The following is a 15,386-nucleotide window of genomic DNA, read 5'->3' as shown; positions in this document are numbered from 1 at the left end:
AAATCAAAGATAATAAAAGCAACTATATACAATGCTTACATGTGGATGGGTAATATTGAATTTGAAGGAGACAACCTCATGTTGGTTGATGAATAGGGGATGCCTTGGGAGAGGCCGGCCGCCGGGACACAGAGAGAGAGAGAGAGGGATCGATGAGAAGGAGAGAGGGAGAGGGCCGGCCGGATTTTTTTCTTTTTTTTGTGTTTTTTGTTCTTTTTAATTTTAACTACTTAATTAGTTTAACAAAAACGGTAAAATAACTTAAAACTTGATAATTAACAAAAAAAACCGTAAAACTTGATAATTAACAAAAAACGTAAAACTTGATAATTAAAAAAAACCCGTAAAACTTGATGTGAGCATATGTTAATTATAATTACGCTATTAACAAAACAATGTATACGGAGGGCGCACCGATCGACCCCGCGTGTATACGGAGGGGGCGGCGAGAGGGGGCCCCCTCGCCGCCCCCTCCGTATACGCGCGGGCCAGGTTTTTTTTGTTTTTTTACGAGAGAGAGAGGATCGGAGGGGGCGGCGAGGGGGCGGTGCACTACCGCCCTTTCGCCACCGCCACCGCCGCCGCGCCCTTTCACCATCGGTGCCACCGCCCTTTCACCACCGCCCCCCTTTTGCCACCGCCACCGCCTGCTTCTTTACTTAATATAATTAGTTTTTAATTACTACATGTTTTCAGGAGTGACACATATGGCGGACGATAGAGCCGACCCGATTAGGGAAAACTATAATGCGGAAGCTGAGGCACATCTTTTCGGCATCATAAACAGCGACATTAATTATGTGCTGACCGAAGAAGATGAAGAAGAGTATGTCTCTTCTTATCTGAACCTTGACGGTGAAGGCGAAGGTCGTCAACAAGGTGATGACGAAGGAGCGGACACTGTCGATGGAGGTCAACCGTCGACAAACGACGATGGAGATAAGCAATTAGCAACCACCTCCGGCGAGGTATATATATATACATTGAGCTCCTCTGGTGATACAAATTTACCGATTTGAATAAATATGTGTATTAACGCGACTCTCTTTCTTATTTTAGCCCTCGGCCGGATCGTCAAAAAAATCGGTGAAGACAAAGCGTGGCAAAACTAAGACGCTGAAACAAGGAGTAACATTTAACATCGATGTTATCAGTGCAACCGGCAGGCCGCTGGAGCCCGAAGCGACATATACCAAGTTCATCAACCAATGCGGAGTCGTTGTTAGAGACAACGTCCCGATCACCGTCCGAGAATGGCATGAGCTAGTGAAGGCACGTGTTGGTTTCGGTTTTGTCGAGCAAGAGAACGAAAAAGGAATGCTTGGAGAAAGCTTATGGAGCATTTCATTCTACCTCCGAATACAACAAATACGATGAACAGGGGAACGAGGTAGAGGGGGGACGTCAGAGGAGGAGGGTAGTCAAAGAGTTCGCTCTTCAGAAGATGGCCGAAGCATTCCGGACCTACAAGAAAAATTTAGCGGATAAATATGTCAAGAAGGGGAAGACTCCGGATATCAAAGGACAGTATGAGAAGTTGAAAGATGATTGGCCCGAATTTGTGAGGAAAAAGCAATCGGAGCAGTTCAAGGCCATATCGGAAAAAAATAAGGTAAATGCAGCTAAGAAAACGTACAATCATATTATGGGGCCAGGAGGATACCGCCTTTCGGAGCCTAAGTGGCAGAAGATGGAGGATGACCTGAGGCAGCGAGGAATCCCTCTAGGTACAGAGGGATGGGACCCAAGGGCCAAAAGCTGGTGGTACGGGCATGGCGGATCGCTAGACCCGGTGACAGGGGAGTGTGTTCACCGGCAGACAAAGTTTAAACCCACCGAAGCCCTTATTGACGCAATGACCAAAGCTCAAGAGGGGAAGATCAGGTTCAACAGAGAGAACGACGCGCCGACATTTGCCCTCGGGAATCCCGAACACGGAGGACGTGTACGAGGCAAAGGCGCCATTCCGTGGAAAGTAGGGTTTTCCCAGGAAAATGACCCGTACAGTTACAGAAGCCGTAAGAGAAAGACGGATCGGGATGCAGATGTTGTGGCGCACTTGGCATCGGAACTCAATGAGATGAAGAATATGTTACATGTACTAGTACAAGAAAGATCGAGCAGCGGGACACATGAAGATCATCCGCCGGATATCGGAAGCCGACGACGGAGAAGCGAGCGTGGCTTCCACGGAGGCCCCGCCGGGCCGATGCTAATGCACCCTTGCCGGCCCTGCCGGTGCTAATGCATCGACGATCGTTATTACTGCACCGGAGCCTCCTCGCTACCCCGTGGACGATGTAAAGGAGATGAAACAATGTGATTTGCATTATCCAATGGGGAACATTTCCATGAAGGTAGCCATGGGCACTGCTTTACCCTGTATACCTGGAGCACTCCACCACAACAACCCCATTGAAGATGGTTATGCTCGTGTCACGGTGGAAGACATAGTCCAAGGGTTTGAGGACCTGGAGATTGACATAGCCACACCCGAAGGGGAGAAAAGACTTGGAGATGTCAAGCGCCAGTTCATTCTATGGAAAAAGAAGTTCATCAAGTTTCCAGGCGAAGCGCCAAGGCCAACAAGTCCTCCCCCCTCCGGTGGTGGTGGTGGTGGCGGTGGTGGTGGTGGTTCACCTACACCTCCTTCATGTCAGCCGACGCCGCCCCCCAATCCACCTCCGGCGGGTAAGCATACGCCGCCCCCCAGTCCTCCTCCGACGGGTACGCCGCCCCCCAATCCACCTCCGGCAAAGAAGCGGAAGCAGGCGGACAGCAAGGCAACCTCCTCCTGGACTATTAACCCGGACCCTTATGTACCTAAGACCACAAAGGTACCGGAGCCATCACTGAAGCCTCTCCTCCGAAGGCCTTGGGAACGTAGTGTCGAGGAAACTGACGCGGCCGCGGCTGCTCAGTATGAGAAATGGAAGGCGGATATGAAGGCGAAAAGAGAGCGTGAGCCCAAGCCAATATTTTCTGAGAAGGAAAAGAAGTGGGCTAAGTCATTTGTGAGCACACCGTCCCAAGCCGAGAAGAATATGCCTGACGACTATGGACGTGAACTTCGTAGGAAAGCACTCATGTCGAAGGAGAAGAAATACTTGGCGGAGGAGGAGAAGAAAGCCTTGGAGGAGGAGAAAAAAGAAAGTAAAAAAAGCGGGAAACAAGTTGCCCAGCTCGGTGAACAAAATAAACAATCGATCCCCCCGCTCATAGTGAAAGCCGCCGGTCCGGATGCTGAACTAATGGACCCCACTATCATAGCAGATGCGGAAGCACATCGAACGAGATCGGTATGACTCTTCGTGCAGTGTTAGGCCTTGAGGAGGCGCTAATGAGTGAGGTAGCAATTACATATGTGCCGAATGGGCCTCTCGTCGAGCCTGCGCAGGAAGAGGATCTACCAAGCACAAATGCAAAATCTGCTACGTTGGTACAAGGGTTACATAAAAAATAACGCCGGCAAAGAATATATTTATGCGGAAGTTAGACATGAGCATCACTTCAAACATTACTATGTAACAGTTCATCCGAGTGAATTGTTCCAACTTGTTCAATCTAGCGCGAGCTCGACAAATCTATCATCAGTTGCTACGTTCTGTAAGTCATTTATTTCTACCCCATCTCGTTCATTGCCCGCACTATATATATATTGTCCTAACTATATTGTTGTGTACTCTATTATGCAGAATGAAGATTAGGGAATGCAGAATAAGGAACATCCATGATGTTGGGTTCATTGACCCACAAATCGTTAATGGATATGTGTTAGAAAGACACCCCGCCGACGTGGAGCAAGACCTGTTTGATTTTCTTACAAAGCAGCAGCTCAAAAGTGAAATTCTATTTCCTTACCATTTTGGGTGAGTGTTTCTATCTTGAGCACATTCTCCTTTGCTTACTCCATGCATGGTATGTCTAATCGATGAGTTGTGCATGTATCGTGTCCGCAGGTTCCACTGGATTCTGCTCATAATTGAATTTCACACCTCTAGAGTTCTCGTCATGGACTCTCTGAATATGTATCCAAAGCTTTGGGTCAACATGAGACATATGATGCAAAAGTAATTATTTTCAATCATTTGCGCTCTATATCGATCGGACTCTTTCATTCATTTCTTAATATCAAGTAACTAATAACTCCCTTGTTAATTTAATTTTTTTTGCCCTGTAGGGTTTGGAGACGGTTCACAGATGAAACGGTCGGTGAATTCAAAAAACAGCTAGAATTTAAAAAGGTACTGTCTGGGGATGTTCAGCCACCGGGGACCAATCTATGTGGATACTATGTTTGTGAGTTCATCCGGAGATACACCTCTGAGCGGCAGCCGTTGGATAACAACGTCAAGAGGAATAACTTGCGGAAGATGCTTAGTCCAGAAGCTCAATTCCGACCAATTCAAGAGGAACTAGCAGGATTTTTGATGAGGGAAGTCCTCCATCCTAAAGGATAACACTATTACAAGGATGTAGAACTTCTGATGCCGTAAATGATGTATGGAAACTTGTTTCGAAATTGTATATGGTCATCCGAGATTGAATATATATTGTATATTCCTATTGAATTCTTCTTGGTTCTAATTTTAAACTTGTTTGAAATTGTACATTCATATGCATTATGCATGTATATAGTAGCGTAGAATATGCGAAACTCCTTCAAAATTAAAATAAAACACAAAATAAAATATAAAAGAAATAAAACAATACAAATTAAAAAGAAACCAGATTTAGGGGGGAGGGGGACTAAAACCCTAAACCTGCCGCGGCCTTTAGTCGCGGTTGGCCAGGAGAACCGCGACTAAAGGTTCTCCGCCCCGACGGACGGCTGGCACCCACGTGGATGTGCCTTTAGTCGCGGTTCGTAAGCAACCGCTACTAAAGGGGGGGGGGCTTTAGTCCCGCATATTTAATCCCGATTGTGCAACCGGGATTAATGGCAGTTGCCAACCGGGATTATTGGCCTTTTTTCTACCAGTGAAATGCCCAAAATTCCAGCAGGCTGCTGGTATTTACAATCTAATTGTATTTGCATTACTAGTGAACTCAATGCACTTTTTATTTTTTATGGACTTGCAGCAAAATTCACAATATTTTCGATGGCACAGCCAATATATTTCTCGGGTTTGCTCAAGATCTATGTTCAGCAGGCTTTAATTTCCTCACGGCAGATTTTGCCTTGTGTTGGTCGAGTGAGAATATGGACGAAAACTTCTCTACGTACAGTTTTCCAGACACGAGCGTTCAGATATGTAAGAACAGTTGGCGCAACACTCTTTTTCCACCACTTCACAACCAGAAAGTGCAAAGGGAAAAAAAGACAGCATGTTACAGCAAAAACCATGCATTGGAATGTGATACATGCTATCCCTGGGTGCTAAAATCACGCTCTTATAACTGAGCAAAAGATCAATCAGTAATGGATGATAAAGTATATCAATTCAGAATATGAGTTCACTCAGGCTACACAGAAATAGCTGCAGTTGTATTCTTCATATATGAAATTGCGAGCTACACATCTGATCTCAAACTATCACAAGTATGCACCACTCACAGGAAATCACCTTTCTACAACTGGTATATTCACATTATAAGTCGGCACAACGAAGGTGGTGGAATAGCTGAAATAATGGCATAATTCTTAATCATCCAAGGTTCGTTCAAGCACAGTAAACCCTGTGTAAATAGGAAGAAATTTTTGTATGGTACAATAGCTGAAATACTGGTACGTTGCTTCACATATGGTTTAAGCACTAAAACCATTGTGCGTGGCACTCGAGCGGTTGGTTGGGAACTTGGGATGCTCGTGCAAGCCTGCGCAGCGACCTTTGCCATCGCCTCAGGAAGGATGCCGGCACTGCAGGTGTTGGCGCGCGAAGGAACGCATGTGCTTCATGCCATACTGCGCCAACGAACCATCTCTTTTAAACATTCTGGCGGGGAACTGAGGCAATCCAGACTCTCTAGATCGTGGCCGTCGGATCTTCTGATGTGGACAAGCGCTGGCCGTCAGTTTTCCCGATCGAGCGCTCTCAGCCGTCGGATCGAACTGTAGCCACTGCTCACGTGGTCCGAACCGTCCATTCGTTTTCGGCTCGGAAGAATCCATTTACACCTGAAAGTCTACCAACGCAGCCACTGATTACAGGGCCTGCTTTCGCGAGCCCAGACGGTCAGAGAGCGTGTGTGCGGGGCAGCTTCATGCGGCTCCCGAAAGAGGTAAGCCAAACAGTAACGCGCGGTGGCGTCACTTGTTGTTTTGCTTGTCCGAGAGGGGTATTTTTGACATTTCACATCTCATTTTCTTCTTCGTCACTGTGGAGAGGAGAGCGTGGCGGCTCGCCCGTGGTCGCCGGGTACGGGGCAGGCCGGTCATCACCGGCCATGGCTTCTCCCTCCCTGCTCAACCCCAGGTCCCGTCCCCATCCCTATCCCTCACGTTCCCCTCCTCTCCCTCTTTCTCCTCCTCCCTATCCTCAAACCCTAGCCGCCGCCAGCCGCCAGAGCTTTGGATCGAGGACAACGACGACCATGCAAGACGCGCTCGCTACAGGACGGCGGTCGGGGAGGCCCCTGCTCGCTCTCGCGGCCCTCGTGGCCATAGGGGTGTGATTCTCGCGCGGGGCTGGGAGAGGAGGGGGCTAGGTGGAGGTCCGCGACTGAGGGCAGCCGGCGGCGACCACAGCGGCCTCCTCACCGCTCTTCGTGGGGCGCGAGGAGCTCAACCTCGTCGGTGGTTTCGGGATCCATGGAGGCCGACAGGTACACCTCCTGCCTTCTCCGTTTCCCATCCCTGCTACCCCTCTCTCTCTCCTCTCTCACCTCCTCTCTCTCCCGAATGGATCAGGTGGCGACCGGGACGGCAGCCGCGAAGATCCATGGTTGGCTGGATTGTGCGACCAGAAGGAGCCGCCGACGAGGACCCTCGTGCCTCTCAAGTAAGGACACAACCGTCCCCTCTCTTTCTTCAGCGATTTTTGGCAGATTCTTTTGTGGGCACGTGCCTCTCAAGTAAGGACACAACCGTCCCCTCTCTTTCTTCAGCGATTTTTCCTACATACATGTATTTTAATTTTTAGGACCTCTGATGCATTTGTTAGATACATCAAGTTTTGCTACTGAGATTGGCTTGGATGCAGGTTTCAGGGTTCCTCAGACTGCCGGCCAGGGTTTGAGTGAAGGCCACACCGCGAGGCCATGAACCAAGGTGGAGATGTTCTGCAGTCACAGGCTTGCTCATTGACAAGGAGGACGACAGTCGTAAGTTCTTGGTGCTTGGCTTATGCTTGCATATATAATTATGCTATTGCTGTTGCAGATGTCATTGGCATATGTCCTACTTTTAGTGTCTGCAACCTGCAGGTGCATGCTACTATTTACAGATTTGTAGTCCTATATCCTAGAGTAGAGAGATTGTCATTGGCAGATTGCTGGGATATTGTTTGTGCATCACCTCACAAAAAGTATTGCTCAAAATGTGTCATCGGCTTCAGTCTAAGAGCAAAATTACAGCAGAATGTGTGTCATCGGTTTCAGTCTAAGAGCAAAATTACAGCAGTAAGTACTAATTACACCATGTTGGCATGATATAAAATACAACTGTACTAAATATATCAATACAGACATGTGTGCTCGTGGTCAAGTTAAACAAGGGTTGTTAACATATTACTCCATCACAATTGTTGTGTAAATAATTAACACCTTAAACGAATCTTAGTTAAATTTATCAACAGAGACATGTCTGTATGCTTTATGAATTTGTGGGACTTTGTTTGAATGGACCATGACTTTGCGAGTTTTCTATATCATGGATTCTGGTTGTTTCAACTTCAAATGTATAATACACTATTGTTTGGCCACCTAAAAAAATAGTTAACTTCCCTCTTTTGCAGGATGGCAGTAGGAAATAGCCATGTACTGCAGCAAGGGCATGAGGAGGAGCCGAACAACTACATAGTCCTTTTTCAGCATGACTAGAACAATGCCTTATTTTGTAAGCTCTTAAAGCTGGATCTACTAGATTATCTACACATTAAGCAGAACTCCAATCCATTCATTTGTGTGCCACTTGGAAATATGGCTGGCGATACTACACTTATGGCAATAGCTAGCATATACTCTGTCTTTTAGATTTAACCTGAACTCTGAAGACCATGCTAGATAATGTGGTAATATCACAGGAACTTTGTTGTGTTCTTTCATGTCTGCTCCTTATCTTTCTGCTTCCTTTGGCCGGCGATGAACGGACCGTGTTGCCGTGACTGCCTATCTGCGCCTTTGCTCGAATATTTGTTTTGCTATTTATACTAAGTTACTAACTTCAAGTGTTCAGTGAATACAACAGTATGGCTCTGAAGTTTCAGACCAAAGCTTGCAAATTTGTGTTCACGTGGGTATTGAGAAAATTTACTGAAAATTCTTTTATTTTGGTTTATCTTGCTGAAAGGGTTTACTTTTCTTTGGTTTAATTTGGTTTTCATTGTTCTGCAGAGGTGAATTGTTGAGGTACTTGAGCTGGTCCTCATGGTAAAAATGGAATGCGTCGAGATTGGCATATACATGATGCTATGACGGGCCATATGGTATTGAAGACTACAAGGTTCAGATTTTAATCGCTCATAGACATCGCCATTTTTGGTGTTACCTAATGCTGGGCAGATTTGTTTTTGTTCTACCCACTTGTTCAAAGAATCGTAGTTTTAACAGGCATATGCCGTCTCTGCATTATTATTTTCGTTAAATATGCAGTAATTGGTTGTTGATGTGCCAGATCTGTCGGTCTAAAGTGTGACTATTACCATATACTTTTTTGTTGGTACAGGGGAGACCTGCTGATAGCTACATGTATAGATGCAGCTCAGATTAATCCGCTCTCATTTAGAGAATGATGTTGCAGCCTATGTAGAGTGTAGACAGAGAGTTGCTTGCATTGGTCCCAGGCAGGTGCTTACTACTCATGTCTACCCCTGTTTATTGGTAATAATATTATGTTGATGGCTATGTGTTATCATTGTTACTACCGATTCTGCCCATTTGCTTTCTGGTGGTAGTGACATTAGCCTGCAGAGATATAAGTTTAATTAAGTTTCCTGCCACCTAATGCATCATATATCCTGTCTATGAAACGCTGGCATCATCATATGAGTTTTTGTATATGTTTGTAAATGAAGTATATTGTCCTCTTAATTGAGGTTCTATCCAATTATGGACGACATGCACTAATTCAACCAGAGATCTCATCTTGCAAGTAAAAATATCGGTGTGAAAATTAATTCAGCCAGAGAGCTGATCTCCTGAGTAGATATAAAACAATCCTCGTGATGAGGATGGCAAAGGCTAAAACATTTGCAGAACAGAGGGATACACATCTACTTTGAAACATATATTAGTTGATCATATATTGAGCACCAAGGAGGATTGTTTTTCTAAGAAATAATATAGACTAGGCTGCTTGCACCTGATGGACCTTCTTATATTGACGACATTTCAGAGGTTTTCTTATCTATATGTTGACTGCAAAAATGATATGATGGGGAGTTGTCATGCAGAAATGGGAGGTGGCCAGGTGAGATTTGTATGTCAGACCAAAGTAGGGCTGCAGGAATTATCCTTAGATGCCATTTTTCTGGCTTGTAGTTTGCTTCCAATTATTTATTTCATATTGACACTTGCTTAGACTTGGGCTTGTGCCATGCCACGTTGTCTATTGATAGCCCCCTGATCTTATTTGTCATATTGCCTTCATTTAACCATGACAAAGTCGCTCCAGTACCTTTTATTACATATAAGTCGTATCTTGAAATCTACTAATTCGTGTCTTTCATCTATGTCCGTTTGAAGATACACTCGTCTTGATCTGGACCTGTGTTTGGTTCCTAGAAGAGGCTTACACGTATAGGGTTGTTATACAACAGCCTTAAAATAGGTGCCCTTCTAAATAATGATGGTGCCCTTCTAAGTAGACATATTTAAACTTTCCTACTATGGTAACTCAGTTTTGGATGTCCCGACTAATGATGGTTCCCTTCTAAGTAGGTATAGAATATAGTAATATACCTCGGTTAACTGATAATATTTAGTTCTATGAGATTGCCCCAAGTCTAATATTGTTGGTGAGATCTCACTCCAAATTAACTATCTAAATGCGGCTCTTCTTTGTGGTACTACTATCTTGTGTGTATCTACTTATTCTAAGAAATTTTGATGGAAAAGACAAAATAAATCCTCCCTGTATTTTTATAATTGTAACATTGCTAACTGCCGCTGAGTTGTAGTATTAGTTGTCCACTCTGTATATTACTATTTTTCTGTGATATCTAATTGTGCTTTTAATCTGCAGGTACCCATCATACTCTGGACCAAATATATGGCGAGCTGATCCTCTGCCTGAGCTTGAAATAGATATGACTAGGCGAACTATCCTGGCATTGAAAATCTACCTGCAAGATTTCACATCTTTATTCGCACTGCATTAAAAGTTGTCTTGGTATTCTGTCTTGTAAATCGTTTAAAACTCTTGGAAAGCTAATGTTGGAGGTCACTTTAACTTAGTATGGTTCTGTGAAGAAATACAAATTTATAGGTAACTGTGTTACGAATGACCCAGTAGTGAAACTCAATGCAACAATGTATCTACATGATTCTGGGTACATTCGAAACTATTTAAATGCATTCATGCACAAACAACTTCCATTTTTTGTATATATAAGAACTAGATGGCAGCTCCAGGTCTGTAGTTTCCAAGGCACACATACAATATGTTTGCTAGATGTGAACTGATAGGTTCTGATCATGCCTGATAGTTGGTTCTGTAAAATGCAAATGTTTTCTCCATGTGCATTACCTGATGTCTATCTTGATGAGCAATAAATAAGCCAAAGTATGTACATCCTAGATTTTACACTTCACTGTTTAAATGTGAGCTTACTCTACTCTTCCTCCATTGCATCTAGATATACAATTTCATTTTTGATATAAGATTGTAATTGGGCAGCGTTAATTATTTCTGCGGTCCATGCTATGTGGAACCTTGCTTCATTGCTTTACTGTCTCTTTTCTAGAGATTGGTCATGTTATTTTTGTTTACTAAACAAAGTCGCCACTGCTATTTGTAAGATGTTTCAGTGTTATTTTTTGTAGCCAGGGGAGAGCTTGGAAGGGGCAGTGAGAAGGGAAAGCATGGAAAGCCTGGGGAAAGCTTGGAAGTTGGTCAAGTCATTTACCATTGTGTTTTTTTTGTTGAATAATCTATTTTTCATTCATGAAAGCTATGGTAGTGGAACAACTACACTGTGTACCCAAACTTGGCCCTCTATGATTGTATTTGGATAGTATTTTCACTGAACCATCTACCCAGGTTTATATATACTTCATGTATTATGCAATTACACGTGAATCCTGTACTGCCTATTGTATTGTAAAATCATGTTTTTTAATTTAACTTTTTATGGAACATTTTTTTCTCATATGCTTGCTCGCCGTAGGCGGGCAAGCGCGCGGCAAGCCGCGCTTTCCTACCTAGTATTGTAAAGAAGAGCCATTTTTGTTCTGCAAGGGCAAACGAAATTATTCCATGCCACATAACACTTGTATTTTTTTTTCTTTCGAAATGCGAGCACAGACCTAGCCTCTGCATCCCACATAGCTTTTCTTTATTAGATTATTTACAAAAACTTACAAAGGAGATATAAATATCAACTCAAAGCCAAAATAACACTTATATGTATACAGTTAAGAGCCGGCACTGTGTTCAACTGAGGCAACTAGTCTGATAGATTGCGGAAATATTGCTTGTATTGATATGCGGTAATTGGTGATTACATTGAGCCTCTTGGGCTGTTTAATTGTTTATACAGTAGAGAAGATTTGGAGGACAAGAAACCTAGTAGAGATAGATCTAGGTTACAATTTTAAACTACCAAATATAGCTAATACGTAATGCACTCTAACACCCCCCTCAGTCGGATCGGTAGTGACGCGGACGGTACGACTGGAGAAGAAGCCGGAGACGTGGTGTAGCCCTTGATGCCGATATCGATGAAGCCGTTGTTGTTGTGGTCGATGGTGTCGTGTGTGATCTAGCCGCCTTGGAGAACGTAGGTGAGGTAGATGGTGTTTTGGTCGTTGTCGTCGTTGAGCCCGGGAAGACGCTCGGAAGGAGGGATACGTTGTCGTAGTTGATGTGGTCGAAGTAGTAGGCGACACGCCGCGCCGAGCGGGCTCGAGAGCGCGCCGGGGATGAAGGCATGCTAGCTATTTTTCTGCGCCTAGCTGAAAGGCGTTAAAGAAAAACACTCTTGGGAGATAACCCATGTTTATTTCTGTAATTTTTATTTTGTTGAGTCTTGGAAGTTATTTCCTCTGTAATAACTTCTTCTTATCATTTTTTTGTGCCAAGAATAGACTCTAATAGGAAGAAAGTAAGATTTGAGGAAGTTGTTGTCCTGAAAACAGATTATGTGTTGTCACCATAAAAATTCGTATTTCCAGACATAATGAAATTTTGAGCTGCCAATTTTTGTGCATATGCCCAGGTTATTATCTAACTTTCCTTAGTTGAACACTTTTCGATCTGAGCAACAGAAGATTTTCTAAAAATTCGATCTTTACCTGCTGTTCTGTTTGATAGATTGCTGCCACTATTTGCATTTGCCTCTTAATCTCTTTATTTTTGAGTTCTTTTGAGGAAAGAACTTTTTGAAGAAGTTTGCTACAGTAGCTAATGTTTTAATGGATGTTTGATATATATTAGAACTGAACCCAAGTGTTGTTATTTTGATTGTACTAATGCTGCTAATAAGAATTGTGTGAAATTTTGTATGAAGGAATTTAAGTGTAGGCAGAGAAGAATAAAGCGATGAGATAACGTAGGACAAAAGATCAAGGTTGGAGATGCCCATATCATTCCAAGAAATATCCAAGAGGTACAAACGGTCAAAAGCTTGGGATGCCCAATGCATCCCCTCTTTATCAATAAAGCATCAGGTCATCTTTCTACGCCTATATTTTTATTGCATCATATACTACGTGTTGTTCTTGGAGTGTCTTTATTTTTGTTTTCAGTTTAGTTCTGTTTTGTGCTGTAGCATATGATTGGATCCCAACATATTTGTTTTGGAGAATGGCACACTCCATTTTAATTGCATAGAATGGTCTAGTTTTCGCTCTTATTGTTCTGCGAGTGTTCTAGTTTACCAGTACTGCGTTTAGCTCTTGGTTTTCCACTCATATTTAGTTCAGAGCTTGTTAGTTTTCTTTATTTATGTATGTTTACATCTCTGGTCTTTATTGATTATTATCTATGAGAGTTGTTTCAAATAAGTTGATTGGTGTTGGAGACGAGTAAAATGTTTCATTCTCATAGTGATGCAAAAGAAAGCTTGTCCAGACTGTGGTATAGACTTTGGCATGTCATGTTGGATGTTATTCTTATCATATGGTTAGTAGTTATTGTTGTAGCATGACTTGTCTTAAGTAGCTAAAAGCATAATGTGCTATTGAAAGAATCATGTGTTGTTTCCATCATACAAAGCATAATATTGTGGTATTCTGCTTTAATGCTTTATTGGGTTGACTTGGCACATGTTTATACCATGTTATGACTACAACCAGTCAACTAAAGCCTCTATGATCATTTAGTTTTTAACTTGTAATATCACTTTATGCTTTGATTAATAATATTTTGTCGCTATGCATGATTATGGCCATTATTGCTCTCTTAGTTGGTCGCTCCCAGTCTTTTGCTAGCCTTCTGTACTGAGTATGAGCTCTACTCGTGCATCCAACCACCAAAAACTAAAGTTTGCCAATATGTCCACCATATTTACTTACTAGCATCATTGCTATTCCAAGTATATTCATCATGTTTCTATACATCTTCCAAATTAAACCTTGTCATGAGAAAATTAGTTAGTAAAGCTCTCACGAACTTTATGGCACATTTACTTTCTTACACTTAATAAACCTGAACCATTGTGACTATCTTATGAACATTAAATGCTTGCAAATTACGAGCTGGGAGTTAGCACAACCATGCTTTCATGGGGCACGCTTTCAACATCTCACTTATTCCTATTTAGTTGATATCATGTTCTTTTGTTTATGCATGCCTAGCGGTGTGAAATAAAATGGAGAATATAAGTCCATAGAGTTTGTATATATGTTAGAGAAACGCCTGGGCGGCCAACTTAAGCCATGCATCATTCATGGTGGAAATTTACAGCGAACCATAGTGAGCATTCTATGACGCATCTTTAATAAAAAGCTATGCCTATAGTAAATAAAAGGATTTTTGAGATGCTCATTGTCTGTTTGTCTTATCATTTTGGTATGGGAATGCTCCTATATCATGGGGAAGGAGTTACCCCGTTGGCGTTCTCAATGATACATGTATGCTTACAATGACAATAACTTATTTGGGATCTAAGTTGAGTAGCATGAGGTTTAGGTACTCGTATTCAAGGGGCACGAGATTTTCAACTTGTGATTTGTCAAGCATATAACTCATATTTGCACTCACATTAACTTTAACCATTCATGATGCTTATGATAGGGGTAATGAGAGCTCAAAGCTAATGAGTACCATACTTTTTGGAAGATTTATAAAACTTGTTACTTTTGCTTCCTTCTACAAAGGACCTTTCTTTTACTTTTATGTTGAGTCTTCATCTTTTTGCTTTATGCACCAATTAAGAGAACATAGTTGTCATTCTGAGTATAATGTGCATAGTCCCAAAATTTATTATTGATTGATTCATGATTATGATATTGCTTGTTCTCAAATTACTTGTATCTAGTCACCCTTTGAACTTTAAAGGTGTTCTGGCATTTATGTTTTGCTACTCCATAAAGGACTAGTTGAGTACCACTTTGCTATGTTTTCTTATGCTAAAAAATAAACAGTTGCTTTCAATGCACAATTATTCGTGATCCTTTGTTTGAGTTACTTCTCATGTTATAACATAGTTGCTAAGTTCTATTGTTAGAATAATATCTATCATGTCTATGTTTAGAATACTTTGATCCCAGCTCACAAATGCTTTTACAATAACTTGATCAAGATTGTGTTGGCTTTATGTCACCTCAAAAATTATTTTTGTTATCACTTACCTACTCGAGGACGAGCAGGAGTTAAGCTTGAGGATGCTGATACTGTCAACACCCGGATTTTTAAGTCCAGATGCCTATTATGCCGTACCTCGCAATCCCAGGAATATTCTTTTTGCGAGACATAATAGATTGATATCACAACACATCATTCATTACATACCATAATCGTCTTACAAATAAAGGATCACATGATCCAGTCTTAATACAACACAGTTGATCTAATGATCATATTACAAAACACATAGCGGAAGCGAAGTAGCGGTTGCGGTCCATCT

General features: G+C 42.4%; 1 long non-coding RNA gene across 8 annotated transcripts; it reads left to right on the top strand.

The window, feature by feature from the left end:
* Positions 1–6,648: 6,648 nt before the first annotated feature.
* LOC124666790 lies at positions 6,649–11,136 on the top strand. 8 transcript variants are annotated; one of them, XR_006991036.1, is made up of 7 exons: positions 6,649–6,765; positions 6,851–7,014; positions 7,143–7,263; positions 7,896–7,996; positions 8,336–8,392; positions 8,494–8,602; positions 8,825–9,531. It is a non-coding gene; the product is annotated as an uncharacterized LOC124666790 (long non-coding RNA). The 8 variants fall into 8 exon arrangements; XR_006991034.1 differs by adding an exon at positions 10,343–11,136 and having other exon boundaries at positions 7,896–8,602; positions 8,825–8,946; XR_006991031.1 differs by adding an exon at positions 10,343–11,136 and having other exon boundaries at positions 7,896–8,602; positions 8,825–8,979.
* Positions 11,137–15,386: the final 4,250 nt, after the last annotated feature.

Source organism: Lolium rigidum, chromosome 6 (assembly GCF_022539505.1).
Source record: "Lolium rigidum isolate FL_2022 chromosome 6, APGP_CSIRO_Lrig_0.1, whole genome shotgun sequence".
NCBI lineage: Eukaryota > Viridiplantae > Streptophyta > Magnoliopsida > Poales > Poaceae > Lolium > Lolium rigidum.
The sequence above is the reverse complement of the archived record's forward strand: the minus strand, read 5'-3'. Positions and strand labels throughout refer to the sequence as shown.